Source organism: Oncorhynchus gorbuscha, linkage group LG15, assembly GCF_021184085.1.
Source record: "Oncorhynchus gorbuscha isolate QuinsamMale2020 ecotype Even-year linkage group LG15, OgorEven_v1.0, whole genome shotgun sequence".
Taxonomy (NCBI): Eukaryota; Metazoa; Chordata; class Actinopteri; order Salmoniformes; family Salmonidae; genus Oncorhynchus; species Oncorhynchus gorbuscha.
Window position 1 is genome coordinate 49,414,021 of NC_060187.1, and position 20,552 is coordinate 49,434,572.

Below are 20,552 nucleotides of genomic sequence, written 5' to 3' on the forward strand. Positions count from 1 at the left end.
CAATGAAGTGGTACAAATGAATGGATATATGGCTTGTACAAATAGTAAATAGGCCTATTCCTCAAAATCAAATACATTTGAAGAATAGACCCCCAAAATGTAATGAAGTCTAAAGATGAATCTATATGAAATTTCAGTAGGGTCATCAACATCAAAAGAGACAACAGGATTGTGTTCAGTAGGGAGAAAAAAATCTACATCTCAACAACAGAGGGCAGTGTTGTAACAGAGTCAAGCGACAGCACTTCATGAAAACATTTTGTGATCTTGTCTGGACTGGACAATCCTTTTCTCCAGCCCAGCACTAAAACACTGGATTCAGCTAGTGGTCAACGAATCATAGTTTTATATTTTTACCTCCTTAAAACACTGTTAGTTTAATGCAATTTCTGGGAAAATAAATGACCTCTCTTCTGTAATCTCTCTCAATGTTGAATTTGCTACCTGTAGGTAATGTGTTACCTTTAAACTCTTGTATCTCAGCCTAGCCTAGTGTCTTCGACACTAGTTCAAGGACAGGTATAAGCCTGTCTGGCAAGTGACACTAGAACTTTATTGCAGGTTGTAATGTGAAATGCTGCCAGCTTGCTATCCAAAGGCCTAGAATTAGAAATAGAATCAGAAAATGTATTTGTCCGGGATTTTTTTAAATATTCAAGAGCACTGAGTCAAAGACAATATTAAATGAACTTTCTAGTGAAATGATTTGTATGTATTTAACTAGGCAAGTCATTTAAGAACAAATTGTTATTTATAATGAGGGCCTACCGGGGAACAATGTGTTAACCGCCTTGTTCATGGGCAGAACAACAGACTTTTACCTCGTCAGCTTGTGGATTCAATCCAGCAACCTTTCGGTTACTGGCTGAACCACTAGGCTACCTGCCACCCAAGCTGACACTTTTAAAAGTTAATATTCTGATAATAATGTTGTTGGCACATCCTATACTCGTATTTGTGGTCAAAGCATAAATTGGAGAGAAAAAAAAACACTTCAAAAATCCCAGCTCAAACTTGTATCTCAAATAAACCGTTCACAAAATGCTTGCTGTTTCCTCATAGATGAAGTCATTCTCCTGAAGATGAAGTCATTCTCCTGAAGAGGATCAGCTGGCCAATCAGCGGTCTACTCGCGTTCATATTTTTAATGACCAGTATACGCCGTCATCGTTCTGTTGTTGGGGTATGCCCACTTCATTCCAACACATAAAAGCTGCTTTTTTTAAGGAAAAGTAATTCACTCATATTGTAAATAATTATAGGTCATATTTCCTAGATATCTGGAAACACAAGACAGTTTCTTAAATATTCCACAATAAGACAAATTACATAAATGCCTAGAACCACATACATTAAAACAGATTGAGCAGATGGGACTTAAATAGTGTGATACTAGTTAGACAGACGTGACCTAATCTTCACGAGCCTCTGACGCTTTGCTCTGGATACCACCAATATCACATGAAACCGTGTGATTTGATTTGAAAACCCATGTGAAACTGTGACTCCACATTGATAGTTCTGTTCTATACATGACTGGCTGCATCACATTTCAGGGTACTCCCGCTCATAAGACTTGTGAACAAACGGCACACTATAATAGCACATACAGTGGGGCAAAAAAGTATTTAGTCAGCCACCAATTGTGCAAGTTCTCCCACTTAAAAATATGAGAGAGGCCTGTAATTTTCATCATAGGTACACTTCAACTATGACAGACAAAATGAGAAGAAAAAAATCCAGAAAATCACATTGTAGGATTTTTACATTACATTGTTACATACATTTATTTGCAAATTATGGTGGAAACTAAGTATTTGGTCACCTACAAACAAGCAAGATTTCTGGCTCTCACAGACCTGTAACTTCTTCTTTAAGAGGCTCCTCTGTCCTCCACCCGTTACCTGTATTGAGGGCACCTGTTTGAACTTGTTATCAGTATAAAAGACACCTGTCCACAACCTCAAACAGTCACACTCCAAACTCCACTATGGCCAAGACCAAAGAGCTGTCAAAAGACACCAGAAACAAAATTGTCGACCTGCACCAGGCTGGGAAGACTGAATCTGCAATAGGTAAGCAGCTTGGTTTGAAGAAATCAACTGTGGGAGCAATTATTAGGAAATGGAAGACATACAAGACCACTGATAATCTCCCTCGATCTGGGGCTCCACGCAAGAGCTCACCCCGTGGGGTCAAAATGATCACAAGAACGGTGAGCAAAAATCCCAGAACCACACGGGGGGACCTAGTGAATGACCTGCAGAGAGCTGGGACCAAAGTAACAAAGCCTACCATCAGTAACACACTACGCCGCCAGGGACTCAAATCCTACAGTGCCAGACGTGTCCCCCTGCTTAAGCCAGTACATGTCCAGGCCCGTCTGAAGTTTGCTAGAGAGCATTTGGATGATCCAGAAGAAGATTGGGAGAATGTCATATGGTCAGATGAAACCAATATATAACTTTTTGGTAAAAACTCAACTCGTCGTGTTTGGAGGACAAAGAATGCTGAGTTGCATCCAAAGAACACCATACCTACTGTGAAGCATGGGGGTGGAAACATCATGCTTTGGGGCTGTTTTTCTGCAAAGGTACCAGGACGACTGGTCCGTGTAAAGGAAAGAATGAATGGGGCCATGCATCGTGAGATTTTGAGTGAAAACCTCCTTCCATCAGCAAGGGCATTGAAGATGAAACGTGGCTGGGTCTTTCAGAATGACAATGATCCCAAACACACCGCCCGGGCAACGAAGGAGTGGCTTCGTAAGAAGCATTTCAAGGTCCTGGAGTGGCCTAGCCAGTCTCCAGATCTCAACCCCATAGAAACTCTTTGGAGGGAGTTGAAAGTCTGTGTTGCCCAGCAACAGCCCCAAAACATCACTGCTCTAGAGGAGATCTGCATGGAGGAATGGGCCAAAATACCAGCAACAGTGTGTGAAAACCTTGTGAAGACTTACAGAAAACGTTTGACCTCTGTCATTGCCAACAAAGGGTATATAACAAAGTATTGAGATAAACTTTTGTTATTGACCAAATACTTATTTTCCACCATAATTTGCAAATAAATTCATTAAAAATCCTACAATGTGATTTTCAGGATTTTTTTTCTCATTTTGTCTGTCATAGTTGAAGTGTACATATGATGAAAATTACAGGCCTCTCTCATCTTTTTAAGTGGGAGAACTTGCACAATTGGTGGCTGACGAAATACTTATTTGCCCCACTGTACACAAACAACAGCATTATTAGGAACATTTACAAGACAAAAAACTGTACCGCCCAAGAAAGGAGAATTCTATATTATAGTATCTGTTCAAATTTGTTCTTAAAACTATATTATATAATTATACTCACCTCCCTTTAGATAATCCCTATCTTTATGACATCTGTGATGGCATTGAGACAGCAACAGGTTGCAGTGTGGACGGCCATGACCCACTAAACGGTTCTCCATTAGGCCAGATCAGTAGATTTCTCTCAAGGACATTTTGTATGTTCTTCCAGCTGTTTTTATGACATTACTAGAAGTTCATCCACACATTGGAGTTATTCAATGTTAAAAGCACTCATTCACAGTTACTATCAAGACAGGTCAGTAAACTGAGGATCTGTCCATCAGAAATCAGGCCTGTAATGTTCTGGAAATGTTGAATGAATTATTTTCAATCTTGCTTTTTTAGTACGTAACATTCGATCAAAAGTCAAAATGATCAAAGTCCTTCCAATTCTGAACATGATCTTGAGCACGTCTTTGTGTAATATATCATACTAATTTGAAACTTTATACTTGGGCGCTTGGGAGCACACTGTGTTTGTCTATTGTTGTGACTTAGATGAATATTAGATCAAATTTGATGACCAATTTATGCAGAAATCCAGGTAATTCTAAATGGTTCACATACTTTTTATTGCCACTGTATATTATGGTGTAAATATAGATCACAGTAAGACCTACCATTTTATTCACAAAACTTTGAACCAGTCCTGCAAAATGATGTATGCTTCCGAAAGCACAGGATATTCCCTAAATTTAGGAAACAAGTCATCTACTTTTTTAGGATACATTTTGACTGGATAGTCAGGACAGAGGGAGACAGATCTCAAGAAAGCCACAGAAAGGAAGGGCACTGGCAGTGGCCAAACGGGGCTCGAACCCCCCTCTCCTGGAGGCATGTGGGTTGGTTAGTGTTTCCACTACACCCGACTGGTACTAGAATAGCACTTATTTTGTCATTAGTGGTGTATCTAATTGATTCATTTAATTGCCTTATTTAAAGATGAATCAAATCTAATGGGACTATGATGCAGCATGTCCAGTGGTCCCTGACATGTCTGGGCTTTTCCCAAGATCCCCAGGGATGAAGACACAATGGTCTTCTATCCCCCTCGTGAATCAGGAAATACCAGTAAATGACTCTAGCTTTTGTTGATTATACTGTATCCCATGGGGGTTCCCAAACTTATTTTTGATATCTGAAAATTCTCGCAACCCCAGCCATGTGAAAACATTTCTGTAATTAACAGTCACCTCTGAGCTTCTCAAAGCCAGGGGGCGTGGTCGACAGCGCGCACCTCATCTCTGCTGTCACATCCAACTTGGATTGATTTTTGGTTTTAAAGCAGACAAGAGCACTGATGGTGCTTTCAAGACAACTGGGAACCCAGAAAAATACGAGGTCAAATCATGACGTCAGTGATCTTCAGGTCGGAAAGTCGGCGCTCTAGAAAGAGGCCCGAGAATCCGAGTTGGATGACCATCCAAAACTATTTTTACCAGTCGGAGCACGTTTATTTCCAAGTTCCTTGTTGTCTTGAACGCACTGATGTCGGAAGTCAGAGAGTTCAATATATTTGACCTCTCAGCCTCCCTATCAAATCAAAAAAATTCAAGCAGACAACCTAAGAAAATTAGCAACAAATGGTTTGGTGAAAAATGCAAAAACCTAAGAAAGAAATTGAGAAACCTATCCAACCAAAAACATAGAGACCCAGAAAACCTGAGCCTATACTATGGTGAATCACTAAAACAATACAAAAATACACTACCGAAAAAGAAGGAACAGCACGTCAGAAATAAGCTCAATGTAATTGAAAAATCCATAGAATCTAACGACTTCTGGGAAAATTGGAAAACTCTAAACAAACAACACCAAGAGTTATATATCCAAAACAGAGATATGTGGATAAACCACTTCTCCGTTCTTTTTTCCTCTATAACAAAGAACAAACAACAAAAACATATACATGATCAAATACAAATCTAAGAATCAACTATTAAGGAGTACCAGAACACACTGGATTCTCCAATTACATTGAATGAACTACAGGACAAAATACAACCTTCCCAACCCAAAAAATGCCTGTGGGGTTGATGGTATCCTAAAAGAAATTGTAACATTTAGAGACCACAAATTCCAATTGGCTATACTTAAACTCTTTAACATCATCCTCAGCTCTGGCATTTTTCCCGATATTTGGAGCCTTGGGGAAATCCTCTGCATTATCATTAACAGCAGACTCATACATTTCTTCTGTGAAAACAATGTTCTGAGCAAATGTCAAATTGCCTTTTTACCAAATTACTGTACGGCAGACCACATATTCACCCTGCACACCCTAATTGACAAACAAACAAACCAAAACAAAGGCAGTCTTCTCATTCTTTGTTGATTTCAAAAAAATTTGACTCAATTTGGAATGAGGGCCTGCTATACACATTTTTGGGAAGTGGTGTTGGTATACAAATATACAACAAGTGTGCAGTTAAAATTGGCAAAAAACACACATTTCTTTCCACCGGGCCAGAAGGTGAGACAGGGATGCAGCTTAAGCCCCACCCTGTTCAACATATATATCAACGAATTGGCGAGGGCACTAGAACAGTCTACAGCACCTGGCTTCACCCGACTAGAATCTGAAGTCAAATGTATACTGTTTGCTAATGATCTGGGGCTTCTCTCCCCAACCAAGGAGGGCTTACAGCAGCACCTAGATCTTCTGCACAGATTCTGTCAGACCTGGGCACTGACAGTAAATCTCAGTAAGATTTTTTTAAATAATGGTGTTCCAAAAAAGGTCCAGTTGCCAGCACCACGAATACAAATTCCATCTAGACACCGTTGCCCTACAGCACACAAACTTGACATACCTCGGCCTAAACATCAGCGCCACAGGTAACTTCCACAAAGCTGTGAACGTGCTGACAGAGAAGGCAAGAAGGGCCTTCTATGCAATCAAATGGAACATAAAATTTGACATACCAACTAGGATCTTGCAAAAAAACTTGAATCAGTTACAGAACCCATTGCCCTTAATGGTTGTGAAGTCTGGGGTCCGCTCACCAACCAAGAATTCACAAAATGGGGAAAACACCTAATTGAGACTGCATGCAGTTTTCTGCAAAAAATATCCTCTGTGTACAATGTAAAATACCAAATAATGAATGCAGACTAGAATTAGGCCGATACTCGCTAATGATCAAAATCCAGAAAAGAGACGTTAAATTCTACAACCACCTAAAAGGACATGATTTCCAAACCTTCCATAACAAGCAGGTCCTTTGGCTCTGTTCACAAAAACAGAGCCCCAGGACAGCAACATAATTAGACCCAACCAAATCATGAGAAAGCGAAAAAGATAATTACTTGACACATTGGAAATAATTTACAAAACAAGTGAGCATACTAGAATGCTATGTGGCCCTAAACAGAAAGTACACGTGACTGACTTTACACCGAGGCCTGTACTCTGGAGCGGGATCGATTTGGAGGTGGAGGGTACGTCATGGTCTGTGGCAGTGTGTCACAGCATCATCGGACTGAGCTTGTTGTCATTGCAGGCAATCTCAGCGCTGTGCATTACAGGGAAGACATCCTCCTCACTCACCCTTCCTGCAGGCTCATCCTGACATGACCCTCTAGCATGACAATGACACCAGCCATACTGCTCATTCTGTGTGTGATTTCTTGTAAGACAGGAATGTCAGTATTCTGCCTTGGCCAGCGAAGAGCCCCGGATCTCAATCCCATTGATCATGTCTATGTCATGTTTTGTCTTATATTGTCTTGTCATTTTTGCTTTTCCTTCTGTTCGTTTTCCCCCTGCTGGTCTTTTTAGGTTCGTTCCCCTTTTTTCTCTCTCCCTCCCTCTCTCTCTTCTCTCTATCGTTCCGTTCCTGCTCCCAGCTGTTCCTATTCCCCTAATCAATCATTTAGTCTTCCCACACCTGTTCCCTATCTTTTCCCCTGATTAGAGTCCCTATTTCTCCCCTTGTTTTCCGTTTCTGCCCTGTCGGATCCTTGTATATTGTTCACCGTGCTGTGTCTTTGTATCGCCCTGTCGTGTCGTGTTTCCCTCAGATGCTGCGTGGTGAGCAGGTGTCTGAGTCTGCTACGGTCAAGTGCCTTCCCGAGGCAACCTGCAGTTTATTATCGAGTCTCCAGTCAGTTCTCGTGATTACGAGTGGAATTGTTTTTTATGCTTTATTTACCGCTCCGATTTGTCTAGGAGTATTGCTATTTCCTTTAACTGGATTAAAGACTCTGTTTTCGCCAAGTCGCTTTTGGGTCCTCATTCACCTGCATAACAGAAGGATCCGACCAAAGAATGGACCCAGCGACTACAGACGCTCGTAACACTGCCGTCGAGATCCAAGGAGCCATGCTCGGCAGACACGAGCAGGAATTGTCTGCTGCTCGTCATGCCATGGAGAACCTGGCCGCTCAGGTTTCCGACCTCTCTGGACAGTTCCAGAGTCTTCGTCTCGTGCCACCTGTTACTTCCTGGTCTGCCGAGCCTCCGGAACCTAGGGTTAATAACCCACCTTGCTACTCCGGGCAGCCCAAGGAGTGCCGCTCCTTTCTCACCCAGTGTGATATTGTGTTCTCTCTCCAACCCAACACATACTCTAGAGAGAGAGCTCGGGTTGCTTACGTCATTTCACTCCTTACTGGCCGGGCTCGAGAGTGGGGCACAACTATCTGGGAGGCAAGGGCTGATTGTTCAAACAATTACCAGAACTTTAAAGAGGAGATGATTCGGGTTTTTGACCGTTCAGTTTTTGGTAGGGAGGCTTCTAGGGCCCTGGCTTCCCTATGCCAAGGTGATCGATCCATAACGGATTACTCTATAGAGTTTCGCACTCTTGCTGCCTCTAGTGACTGGAACGAGCCGGCACTGCTCGCTCGTTTTCTGGAGGGACTCCACGCAGTGGTTAAAGATGAGATTCTCTCCCGGGAGGTTCCTTCCAGTGTGGACTCTTTGATTGCTCTCGCCATCCGCATAGAACGACGGGTAGATCTTCGTCACCAAGCTCGTGGAAGAGAGCTCGCGTCAACGGTGTTTCCCTGCTCCGCATCGCAACCATCTCCCTCCTCTGGCTCAGAGACTGAGCCCATGCAGCTGGGAGGTATTCGCATCTCGACTAAGGAGAGGGAACGGAGGATCACCAACCGCCTGTGCCTCTATTGCGGATTTGATGGACATTTTGTCAATTCATGTCCAGTAAAAGCCAGAGCTCATCAGTAAGCGGAGGGCTACTGGTGAGCGCTACTACTCAGGTCTCTCCATCTAGATCCTGTACTACTATGTCGGTCCATCTACGCTGGACCGGTTCGGGTGCTACATGCAGTGCCTTGATAGACTCTGGGGCTGAGGGTTGTTTCATGGACGAAGCATGGGCTCGGAAACATGACATTCCTTTCAGACAGTTAGACAAGCCTACGCCCATGTTCGCCTTAGATGGTAGTCATCTTCCCAGTATCAGATTTGAGACACTACCTTTAACCCTCACAGTATCTGGTAACCACAGTGAGACTATTTCTTTTTTGATTTTTCGTTCACCTTTTACACCTGTTGTTTTGGGTCATCCCTGGCTAGTATGTCATAATCCTTCTATTAATTGGTCTAGTAATTCTATCCTATCCTGGAACGTTTCTTGTCATGTGAAGTGTTTAATGTCTGCCATCCCTCCCATTTCTTCTGTCCCCACTTCTCAGGAGGAACCTGGCGATTTGACAGGAGTGCCGGAGGAATATCATGATCTGCGCACGGTCTTCAGTCGGTCCCGAGCCAACTCCCTTCCTCCTCACCGGTCGTATGATTGTAGTATTGATCTCCTTCCGGGGACCACTCCTCCTCGGGGTAGACTATACTCTCTGTCGGCTCCCGAACGTAAGGCTCTCGAGGATTATTTGTCTGTGTCTCTTGACGCCGGTACCATAGTGCCTTCTTCCTCTCCGGCCGGGGCGGGGTTTTATTTTGTTAAGAAAAAGGACGGTACTCTGCGCCCCTGCGTGGATTATCGAGGGCTGAATGACATAACGGTTAAGAATCGTTATCCGCTTCCCCTTATGTCATCAGCCTTCGAGATTCTGCAGGGAGCCAGGTGCTTTACTAAGTTGGACCTTCGTAACGCTTACCATCTCGTGCGCATCAGAGAGGGGGACGAGTGGAAAACGGCGTTTAACACTCCGTTAGGGCATTTTGAGTACCGGGTTCTGCCGTTTGGTCTCGCCAATGCGCCAGCTGTTTTTCAGGCATTAGTTAATGATGTTCTGAGAGACATGCTGAACATCTTTGTTTTTGTCTACCTTGACGATATCCTGATTTTTTCACCGTCACTCGAGATTCATGTTCAGCACGTTCGACGTGTTCTCCAGCGCCTTTTAGAGAATTGTCTCTACGTGAAGGCTGAGAAGTGCTCTTTTCATGTCTCCTCCGTTACTTTTCTCGGTTCCGTTATTTCCGCTGAAGGCATTCAGATGGATTCCGCTAAGGTCCAAGCTGTCAGTGAGTGGCCCGTTCCAAGGTCACGTGTCGAGTTGCAGCGCTTTCTAGGTTTCGCTAATTTCTATCGGCGTTTCATTCGTAATTTCGGTCAAGTTGCTGCCCCTCTCACAGCTCTTACTTCTGTCAAGACGTGTTTTAAGTGGTCCGGTTCCGCCCAGGGAGCTTTTGATCTTCTAAAAGAACGTTTTACGTCCGCTCCTATCCTCGTTACTCCTGACGTCACTAGACAATTCATTGTCGAGGTTGACGCTTCAGAGGTAGGCGTGGGAGCCATTCTATCCCAGCGCTTCCAGTCTGACGATAAGGTTCATCCTTGCGCTTATTTTTCTCATCGCCTGTCGCCATCTGAACGCAACTATGATGTGGGTAACCGCGAACTGCTCGCCATCCGCTTAGCCCTAGGCGAATGGCGACAGTGGTTGGAGGGGGCGACCGTTCCTTTGTCGTTTGGACAGACCATAAGAACCTTGAGTACATCCGTTCTGCCAAACGACTTAATGCTCGTCAAGCTCGTTGGGCGTTATTTTTCGCTCGTTTCGAGTTTGTGATTTCTTACCGTCCGGGTAGCAAGAACACCAAGCCTGATGCCTTATCCCGTCTTTTTAGTTCTTCTGTGGCTTCTACTGATCCCGAGGGGATTCTTCCTTATGGGCGTGTTGTCGGGTTGACAGTCTGGGGAATTGAAAGACAGGTTAAGCAAGCACTCACGCACACTGCATCGCCGCGCTTGTCCTAGTAACCTTCTTTTCGTTCCTGTTTCCACTCGTCTGGCTGTTCTTCAGTGGGCTCACTCTGCCAAGTTAGCTGGTCATCCCGGTGTTCGAGGCACTCTTGCTTCTATTCGCCAGCGCTTTTGGTGGCCGACTCAGGAGCGTGACACGCGCCGTTTCGTGGCTGCTTGTTCGGACTGCGCGCAGACTAAGTCAGGTAACTCTCCTCCTGCCGGTCGTCTCAGACCGCTCCCCATTCCTTCTCGACCATGGTCTCACATCGCCCTAGACTTCATTACCGGTCTGCCTTTGTCTGCGGGAAAGACTGTGATTCTTACGGTTGTCGATAGGTTCTCTAAGGCGGCACATTTCATTCCTCTCGCTAAACTTCCTTCCGCTAAGGAGACGGCACAAATCATCATCGAGAATGTGTTCAGAATTCATGGCCTCCCGTTAGACGCCGTTTCAGACAGAGGTCCGCAATTCACGTCACAGTTTTGGAGGGAGTTCTGTCGTTTGATTGGTGCGTCCGTCAGTCTCTCTTCCGGGTTTCATCCCCAGTCTAACGGTCAAGCAGAGAGGGCCAATCAGACGATTGGTCGCATACTACGCAGCCTTTCTTTCAGAAACCCTGCGTCTTGGGCAGAACAGCTCCCCTGGGCAGAATACGCTCACAACTCGCTTCCTTCGTCTGCTACCGGGTTATCTCCGTTTCAGAGTAGTCTGGGTTACCAGCCTCCTCTGTTCTCATCCCAGCTTGCCGAGTCCAGCGTTCCATCCGCTCAAGCGTTTGTCCAACGTTGTGAGCGCACCTGGAGGAGGGTGAGGTCTGCACTTTGCCGTTACAGGGCACAGACTGTGAGAGCCGCCAATAAACGTAGGATTAAGAGTCCAAGGTATTGTTGCGGCCAGAGAGTGTGGCTTTCCACTCGCAACCTTCCTCTTACGACAGCTTCTCGTAAGTTGACTCCGCGGTTCATTGGTCCGTTCCGTGTCTCCCAGGTCGTCAATCCTGTCGCTGTGCGACTGCTTCTTCCGCGACATCTTCGTCGCGTCCATCCTGTCTTCCATGTCTCCTGTGTCAAGCCCTTTCTTCGCACCCCCGTTCGTCTTCCCTCCCCCCCTCCCGTCCTTGTCGAGAGCGCACCTATTTACAAGGTACGTAGGATCATGGACATGCGTTCTCGGGGACGGGGTCACCAATACTTAGTGGATTGGGAGGGTTACGGTCCTGAGGAGAGGAGTTGGGTTCCGTCTCGGGACGTGCTGGACCGTTCACTGATTGATGATTTCCTCCGTTGCCGCCAGGATTCCTCCTCGAGTGCGCCAGGAGGCGCTCGGTGAGTGGGGGGGTACTGTCATGTTTTGTCTTATATTGTCTTGTCATTTTTGCTTTTCCTTCTGATCGTTTTCCCCCTGCTGGTCTTTTTAGGTTCGTTCCCCTTTTTTCTCTCTCCCTCCCTCTCTCTCTTCTCTCTATCGTTCCTTTCCTGCTCCCAGCTGTTCCTATTCCCCTAATCAATCATTTAGTCTTCCCACACCTGTTCCCTATCTTTTCCCCTGATTAGAGTCCCTATTTCTCCCCTTGTTTTCCGTTTCTGCCCTGTCGGATCCTTGTATATTGTTCACCGTGCTGTGTCTTTGTATCGCCCTGTCGTGTCGTGTTTCCCTCAGATGCTGCGTGGTGAGCAGGTGTCTGAGTCTGCTACGGTCAAGTGCCTTCCCGAGGCAACCTGCAGTTTATTATCGAGTCTCCAGTCAGTTCTCGTGATTACGAGTGGAATTGTTTTTTATGCTTTATTTACCGCTCCGATTTGTCTAGGAGTATTGCTATTTCCTTTAACTGGATTAAAGACTCTGTTTTCGCCAAGTCGCTTTTGGGTCCTCATTCACCTGCATAACAGTCTAGGACCTGTTGGATCGGAGGGTGAGAGCTAGGGCCATTCCCCCCCAGAAATATCTGTGAACTTGCTGATGCCTTGGTGGAAGAGTGGGGTAACATCTCACAGCAAGAACTGGCAAATCGGGCACAGTCCATGAGGAGGAGATGCACTGCAGTACTTAATGAGGCCAGATACAGACTTTTACTTTTGATTTTGATCCCCCCCACCCACCCCCTTTGTTCAGGGAAACATTATTACATCTCTTATCCGTAGTGCCCCGTGAATGCATTCGGTCACATGACATCTCGATCAGCTGTTCAATTTCACTTACCGGCATGTCAACTGGGCCAGGATCACAGTTAAACAGATTGGGAAGTAGGTCCAAAAGTGCTCTTCCAAGCGTTGGAGGAGAGCGATCATCACCCGTGTGGGACACTCACTTGATGCTTGATGCTGTTTTCTGTTAGAAACATGCACAAGCAAGAGAAGGGGGCATGGTTAGCTTTTGAAATACTATTTCCGATAATAATAATAATTCCCTCTGAATCCCCTGATTCGGTCACTCATCTGTAGAATGTTTTTGTATTTCCCCTGCGTGCTTGTGTTGCGTTCGTTCAGTTTCACAAATATGTCTATTACATAGGCAATGAGAAACATTTTCTTTTCATTACACAAAGTCAACCAAGTCTGTTTTTTAACGTCCATTTTGAATGAAAACTGTTCCTCTCTCAATGAGAAAAAATCTTTACAACACTCCCCCTCGATAACCACCAAGCCTTGGTGTGAAATAGAACATTGTCATGCTCTGATCCCATATCTCCACATAGTTTTGCGAACAGGCGTGCACACAATGGATGTGATTTGATGTAGTTTACAATCAAAGTTACGCTACTGCAGTATGTCTTCGAGTACTGTGCTAGCTCTTTTGACTCCAGTTTCTCTTCATGTATCATACAAAGAGTCCATATGGCAGAGGGAGACACATTCACATGCAGAGGCCTGCCCGCTTTCCCGCCATAGATGGAGACCCATCTGTGCAAAACGCCCACCATTCAATCCCATGGAATCTGTTTTCCGTCAATATAGATACGCAGCACACTGAACATAGCCTGTGACACTTCATGCTCGGGAATCGTGAAACACAACAATATGTCCTCGTGAATAGCATCCCCCAACATGTATAGCAACAAAAGTCAATGCATGGGCATTTCGTCCCTCACCGCTAATGTCCATTTGGATAGCTTAAGCTGGGGAGTTTGAGTCGTTCAGTTATTTTCCTCTTGATTTACTAGCAACAGCATACATTTTTTGATTAATAGTGTTAACTGATAAAAGGTATTGATGTGCCTTTGCCTCCCCACACCTTGTTTTCACCATATCATTTGCGTAACTCTGCGATAGTGCGTGGTTTCATAGCGTAGCAGGCCTACCCAGCCAGAACTGATTGAATCGGCCTGGAATCGGGTTTCGGGTTCGGCCTATGTTCAAAATGAGTGACTGCCCAGAATCGGCCCAAGTACATCGGGCAATTTTCAATAAATGTATACAAAATTACACGAAGTTACTATTATACATTTTAAACATACAAATTATACCCATCCACAATTTTTCTTTTTACCCCCTTTTCATTATATTCAATTGTCTTGTCCCATCGCTACAACTCCCGTACGGCCTCGGGAGAAGCAAAGGTCGAGAGCCGTATGTCCTCCAAAACACAATCCCGCCAAGCTGCTTCTTGACACAATGCACGCTTAACCCAGTAGCCAGCCGCACCAATGTGTCGGAGGAAACACCAGTGTGCATGCGCCTGGCCCGCCACAGGAGTCACTACAGCGTGATGGAACAAGGACAAACCCCGGCTGGCCAAATAAATGACATTATTACGTGCTCCACCAACCATGTTATCTACGTGATTAAATGTCCATGTGGGCTGTGTTATGTAGGTCAAAATCTCTCCTTCTCTGCGGAAAATGAGTGAACATAAAAGTTACATTAGGTGAAATGGCAGGGATTATCCAGTGGCGGTACATTTTAATGATCAAAACATGACATTTCTACCTTTTAGATTTTGTGGCATAGAGAAAATGAAGAAATTTGACAGGGGAGGTGATTTAAATAATGCTCTGAGCAAAATAATTTGGGGATTTTCACCTTACAGACATTTTTATAAATGTCTTAATGATAAATTGCCTATGTTTATTATGTTGTAAATGTGAACATGAATTAATGCCCCCATTTATTAAGATTACTCTGACTTTTTTATTGCACTGTACCCAATGATTTAGGCTAAAAAGGCTCAAATGCAGCACAAGCCACCAAGTAGCCTAATGCTGGTGAGGAACACTCTTCGATCTCCTTATTCTGGATCATTGTATTTGAGAAATGCATTATTGTAAAAACAATTGACATGTCCAAGCTTTTATTGCAGATAATCATCTTGGTCTCTCACATGGATTAACCCTGGAGCAGGAGGGCTCAAGGCTCCTTCTCACTTCTTAATTGAGCGATTTCCCCCTCACAGAATCATTGCAAAGGATCAGAACATTTTCCTGTGGCAGATGCAAGTATGAAACTCTCCATTTAGAATTTTGGTTTCAAGTTTGGTAGAAATTATATTGTGTTTATATTGTGTTTGTGTGTAGAAAAATGCTGGATGTTATTTTACACTTGCATATTGCTGTTTTTTTGGCCTTCCCAAGCCTCGACTAAAATCTGCTCTGAAGTGCCAGAAAACCTGTGCCAATGCCACTAAGAAGCAAAAGGCTAAAACGCCCTGCAATCCACTAAGTATTGGTGGTGAGGGGAAATGGCAAACTAAAACACCACGCAAGCCTTCAAGTGATTATAGTGAGGAGGACCCTTTACAACGTCAGCCAACCCCTTATTCTCATTCTAGATCAATGTATTCGGGAAAGGTATTCTAATTGTACTAAGAATTGCCATAATGCTGTCCAACATTTTACTGCAGAGAATCTTGAGCATTCATGCTCTGGAAATTTGGGAAATGAGAAACCCCCCCAAAGTGTTGCAAAGGCTCAGACCGTTTTACTATGCCGGAAGCAAGTATGACACATTTCGTTTTAAACTATTTTTAATAATATTGAAATGAGGCTGTTATATTTCGAAGTGAACAAATGTCAAACTATGTTGTTTCAGAATTTTAAAAAAAATAGTCCTATACAGTGGGGCAAAAAAGTATTTAGTCAGCCACCAATTGTGCAAGTTCTACCACTTAAAAAGGATAAGAGAGGCCTGTAATTTTCATCTTAGGTACACTTCAACTATGACAGACAAAATGAGAAAAAAAAATCTAGAAAATCACATTGTAGGATTTTTAATTAATTTATTTGCAAATTATGGTGGAAAATAAGTATTTGGTCACCTACAAACAAGCAAGATTTCTGGCTCTCATAGTCTACATAGCATACATAGTCAAGATCCCACAAAGGGGAAATGGCTGCCTAAATATGATCCCCAATCAGAGACAACGATAAATAGCTGATTGGGAACTGATTGGAGCTGATTGGGAACCATACCAGGCCAACATAGAAATATAATCACCTAGATGTCCCACCCTAGTCACACCCCGACTTAACCAACATAGAGTATAAAAAGCTCTCTAAGGTCAGGGCGTGACACATATATAAATCTGAAATGTCATTGACTACTACATTCATATTGTAACAGGTTTTGTTTTTTCTATTTGTATTTCGAGGTGGCACATGAGGCGCACCGATTGGTTTCACTTCGTTGGTGAGTATTTGTTGCACCTGTTCTGGCTTGTCATCTCGTTGGTCTGAAGGTTTTTCACCTGTGCTGGCCCAGGTGATATTTAAGAGTGGCTGGCCCAGTGCTCCATTTGAGCTTGAGAGATTGAAAGCTACGCTTCACGGCAGCTGAGCTGAGAGTTGAAGCGCAGCCTATTTAAGTTTGAAAGAAGCCTGAGTTTTCCCTCTTCGTTTTGCTCCATGTTATTTTTACTTCCTATCCTAAGTTGTTGGGTGTTTTTCTTTTCGTTTGTTTTTTCAGAGGGAAACCTAGTGGGCATCCATGGTGGCTGTCTTTTAGAACCCCTTACTAGTGGCTTTGACAACTTTGTGGGCACCTGGGGTGCCTTTCCACACCATCAATAGTATTGTTTCTACCTTCATTTAACTAGGCAAGTCAGTTAAGAACAAATTCTTATTTTCACGGCCTAGGAACAGTGGGTTAACTGCCTGTTCAGGGGCAGAACGACAGATTTTGTACCTTGTCAGCTCGGGATTTGAACTTGCCACCTTTCGGTTAATAGCCCAATGCTCTAACCCCTAGGCTACCTGCCGCCCAAAGGCGGTGTCTTTCATGGTTCGGGCTAGGCCTCTTAGATCCAGTGAAGGGAAATAAAGTAAGCATACAATGACATTCTAGATGGTTCTGTGCTTCCAACTTTGTGGCAACAGTTTCGGAAGGCCCTTTCCTGTTTAAGCACAAAGCGTGGTGCATACAGAAATGGCATTAGATTGGAGTGGAAGAACTTGACTGGCCTGCACAGAGCCCTGACCTCAACCCCATCGAACATCTGGGATGAATTGGAACGCCAACTGCGAGCCAGGCCTAATCGCCCAACATCAGTGCCCAACCTCACTAATGCTCTTGTGGTTGAATGGAAGCAAGTCCCCGCAGCAATGTTCCAACATCTAGTGGAAAGCCTTGCCAGAAGAGTGGAGGCTGTTATAGCAGCAAAGGGGGGGACCAAGTCTATATTAATGCCCATGATTTTGGAATGAGATGTTCGATGAGCAGGTGTCCACATACTTTTGGTCATGTAGTGCCCACAAAAAACTATTGGCCTTCTCTGAGTGCCCATGATATTTCCTCCTTGAAATTGTGAATATTATTTGCGTAGGCCAAAATCATTTTTTATCATTTTTATGACTCACATGGTCAATATTGATAGACTATACAGTTTATTGTATACTAACAAAGTCTTATAGAGCTATTACCATGGTATTTTGTTTTCTATCATGTTGGTGCAACACAGTTCCTCAGTTGTTCCTATCCAATCAAATGCCTGGGATGAACTGTGCCCTGACCGTTACTAGAATATGACTGGTGCTGTAGGAAAAATAGATATCAAATGTGTAAGGCCCAAAACACTGAACAAGAATATAAATGTAATGAAAATGACAATATATCCCCATGTTTCATAAGAACCCACTCCACTGAGCAATTATCAAAACTCCCCTCTACGCCCATATGAAAACTGATCTTTATTTTCATATCCCGTTTCACAATATCCTCAACATATCCCCATCAACCTCTCCCAGCTCTATTATAAGCCTTGTTTCCTAATCCTCTACTGCAAGCACCCTCTTTGTTTTCCTGTCAGCCGGACATCCAGATTGCTAGAGTGTGGAGTGTTTGCTGTCATGTGGCATTACAGTGCCTCCTCTGTTCCTTATGCGAAGACACAGCTAGCACATTTAGTTCGTTGGAAGTTGTGGGAACATGTGTTTTTGGTTTCACATTGGTTGTGGGAACAAAGCCATACGTTTCCTGACTGGTAAAACTGATTTTATAAATTGTTTTACATTATGAGAACAGAAGTGAACATTTAGTCTCCTTACAACCTAACTTTATTTTTAGGTTTTAGGGAGTTCTGAGAATGTTTTACTCTGGTTCCTTAAGTTTTATTTAGAGGTTTTATTTAAAGCTCCAATGCAGTTGTTTTTATCTCAATGATATAATTTCTGAGTAACAATTAAAGGTGCAATATGCATAAATCGCTCCACCATTTCCTGGTCGCTAAAAGTTAGCCTGATTTCAGTTTATGTAACAAAACAAGCAGTACTCGGAATAGAGAATTATACTACCATCTAAACCATTAAATATATTTTCCATAACCTGAAATACAGTATTTTCAGCTGCCTGGAGCTGGTGTACAAAACCGAAAAGTAAAATACGCAAAACCTAAACTTAAGAACGGGAAGCATAGAAATAGCGCTCACAGAACAAATCTACCACTTCTTAGACTTGCTTTAAATGATAATGGAAGATCTATAACTCACCTTTCTAACTGCATTTGGCCAGCTCATCCAAGAAGTTGCATATTGTATCTTTAAGTACCTTATTGTGATTGTTTTTCATAAAAAGTGTCAAAAAGAAACAAATAGCTTTTTAGCAAAGAGCAATTTCTCAAACAACAATTTAGTTACAACTGTCTAGGAGTGGTCTGAGTGGGAAGGGAAAACTGAAAAACGATCTGTTTTTGGCAGAGAGCTTTGGAACTCTTTTTTTCTAATTTACCACCTGGTCATGTCACCAGGCAGGCCAAAATGCAATCCCATCAAAACAGGCTGAAATTTCAGGTCGTCTTTTCAAACCGCTCTTACATGCTGGCCACACCACTCGCGTTGCATGCGTGAGCGTTGCAAAAATAAATGTACACATACATGTTATTCAATCATTGCGCCCACACTGCTAAAATAGAACTTGGTTCTATTTGTGACGCTTGTGACGTTTGAAACGTTGCAACTCCCGCCTCTCCCATCTCCTCATTGTTTTTTTTTAGCATATACCCACGTGGGTGATTGAAAGATGGTCCAGTTGGTGGTGGTAATGCACCTTAAAGTTGGTTGCCAAATGCCATATAAAGTCCAAAGAAGAAGAAGCCGGAAGGAGGAGAGATTACTAGAAACTAACTAGGTTGACCCTTTTATCTGTGGTTTAATTGTCAGAATAGAGGACCTTGTACATTTCAGGTAAAATAACAACCCAATGTTTATATCCCAGGACAAATTAACTTGCAACAGCAAGCTAGCTACCTAAATTGCCTTAAATGTTTAATGCTTTTCAACCTGTCCCCAAATGAATATAGTTGGTTCAGAGTTCGTTTTTATATTTCAACCTGCGTCTCCTGATCTCGTCTGGTGTGGGAAGACAAAATCAGCATGAGCGTGATGGCGCACGCGGATGCACCTGAGCGTTCTGGTCAGCACGTTACACCAAATTATAAGGGCATTGTCATAATCTTTACAATTTTACAGTATTATTCCAACCTCATAGTGTGGAAATATATTTCATTAGGTACACCCATCTAGTACAGGATTGGACCCCCTTTTGCCTTCAGAACAACCTGAATTATTTGGGGCATTCTACAAGGTGTCAGAAACGATCCGCAGGGATGTTGGTCCATGCTGAAATGATGGCATAACGCAGTTGCTGCAGATCTGACGGCAGTACAGTCATGCTGCGAACAGCCCGTTCCATCTCAGCCCAAAGATACTCTATTGGGTTGAGGTCTGGGGACTGCGCAGGCCACTTAAGTAAACTGAACTCGCTGTTATGTTCCAGGCAATGTTTTTCCACTTCTCAATTGTCCAGTGTTGGTCATCGTGTGTCCACTGGAGTCGCTTATTATTATTTTTAGCTGATAGGAGTGGAACCCGGGGTGGACGTCTGCTGCAATAGCACATCCGTGACAAGGATCGACAAGTTGTGCGTTCCGAGCTGCCATTATTCACACCATAATTATTACCATTACCACACCATTATTGTTAGCGTGCAGGTATCTTGCTATTCTCCTTCGACCTCTTTCATCAATGAGCTGTTTTCACCGACAGGACTGCCACTGACTGGATGTTTTGTTTGTCGCACCATTCTCTGTAAACCTTAGATGCTGTCGTGTGTGTGTGTGAAAAGCTCAGGAGGGCTGCTGTTTCTGAGATACTACATTCGGTGTGCCTGACGCCGACGATTATCCCGCTCTGAGTCACTTAGTTTACTCCTTTCGCCCGTTCTAACGTTCAACCGAACAGTAACTGGATGCCTGCCTGCCTGCCTGCTTACTTTATATAACAAGCCACGGCCACATGACTCACTGTCTCTAGGAGCGATCCATTTTGGTGAATGGGGTGGTGTACTTCATAAACTGGCTAGTGAGTTTATATAAAACAGGAAAATCATGTTTTCGACTGCACTGGGCGATTAACACTTTGAGAATGGATATTTTAGGTTATTTGAAGATAATGAAATAATAACATTAAATGTTATGAAAGTTTTCTTAACTCTAAGAACTACAGTGGGGCAAAAAAGTATTTAGTCCGCCACCAATTGTGCAAGTTCTCCCACTTACAAATATGAGAGAGGCCTGTAATAATTCATCATTGGTACACTTCAACTATGACAGA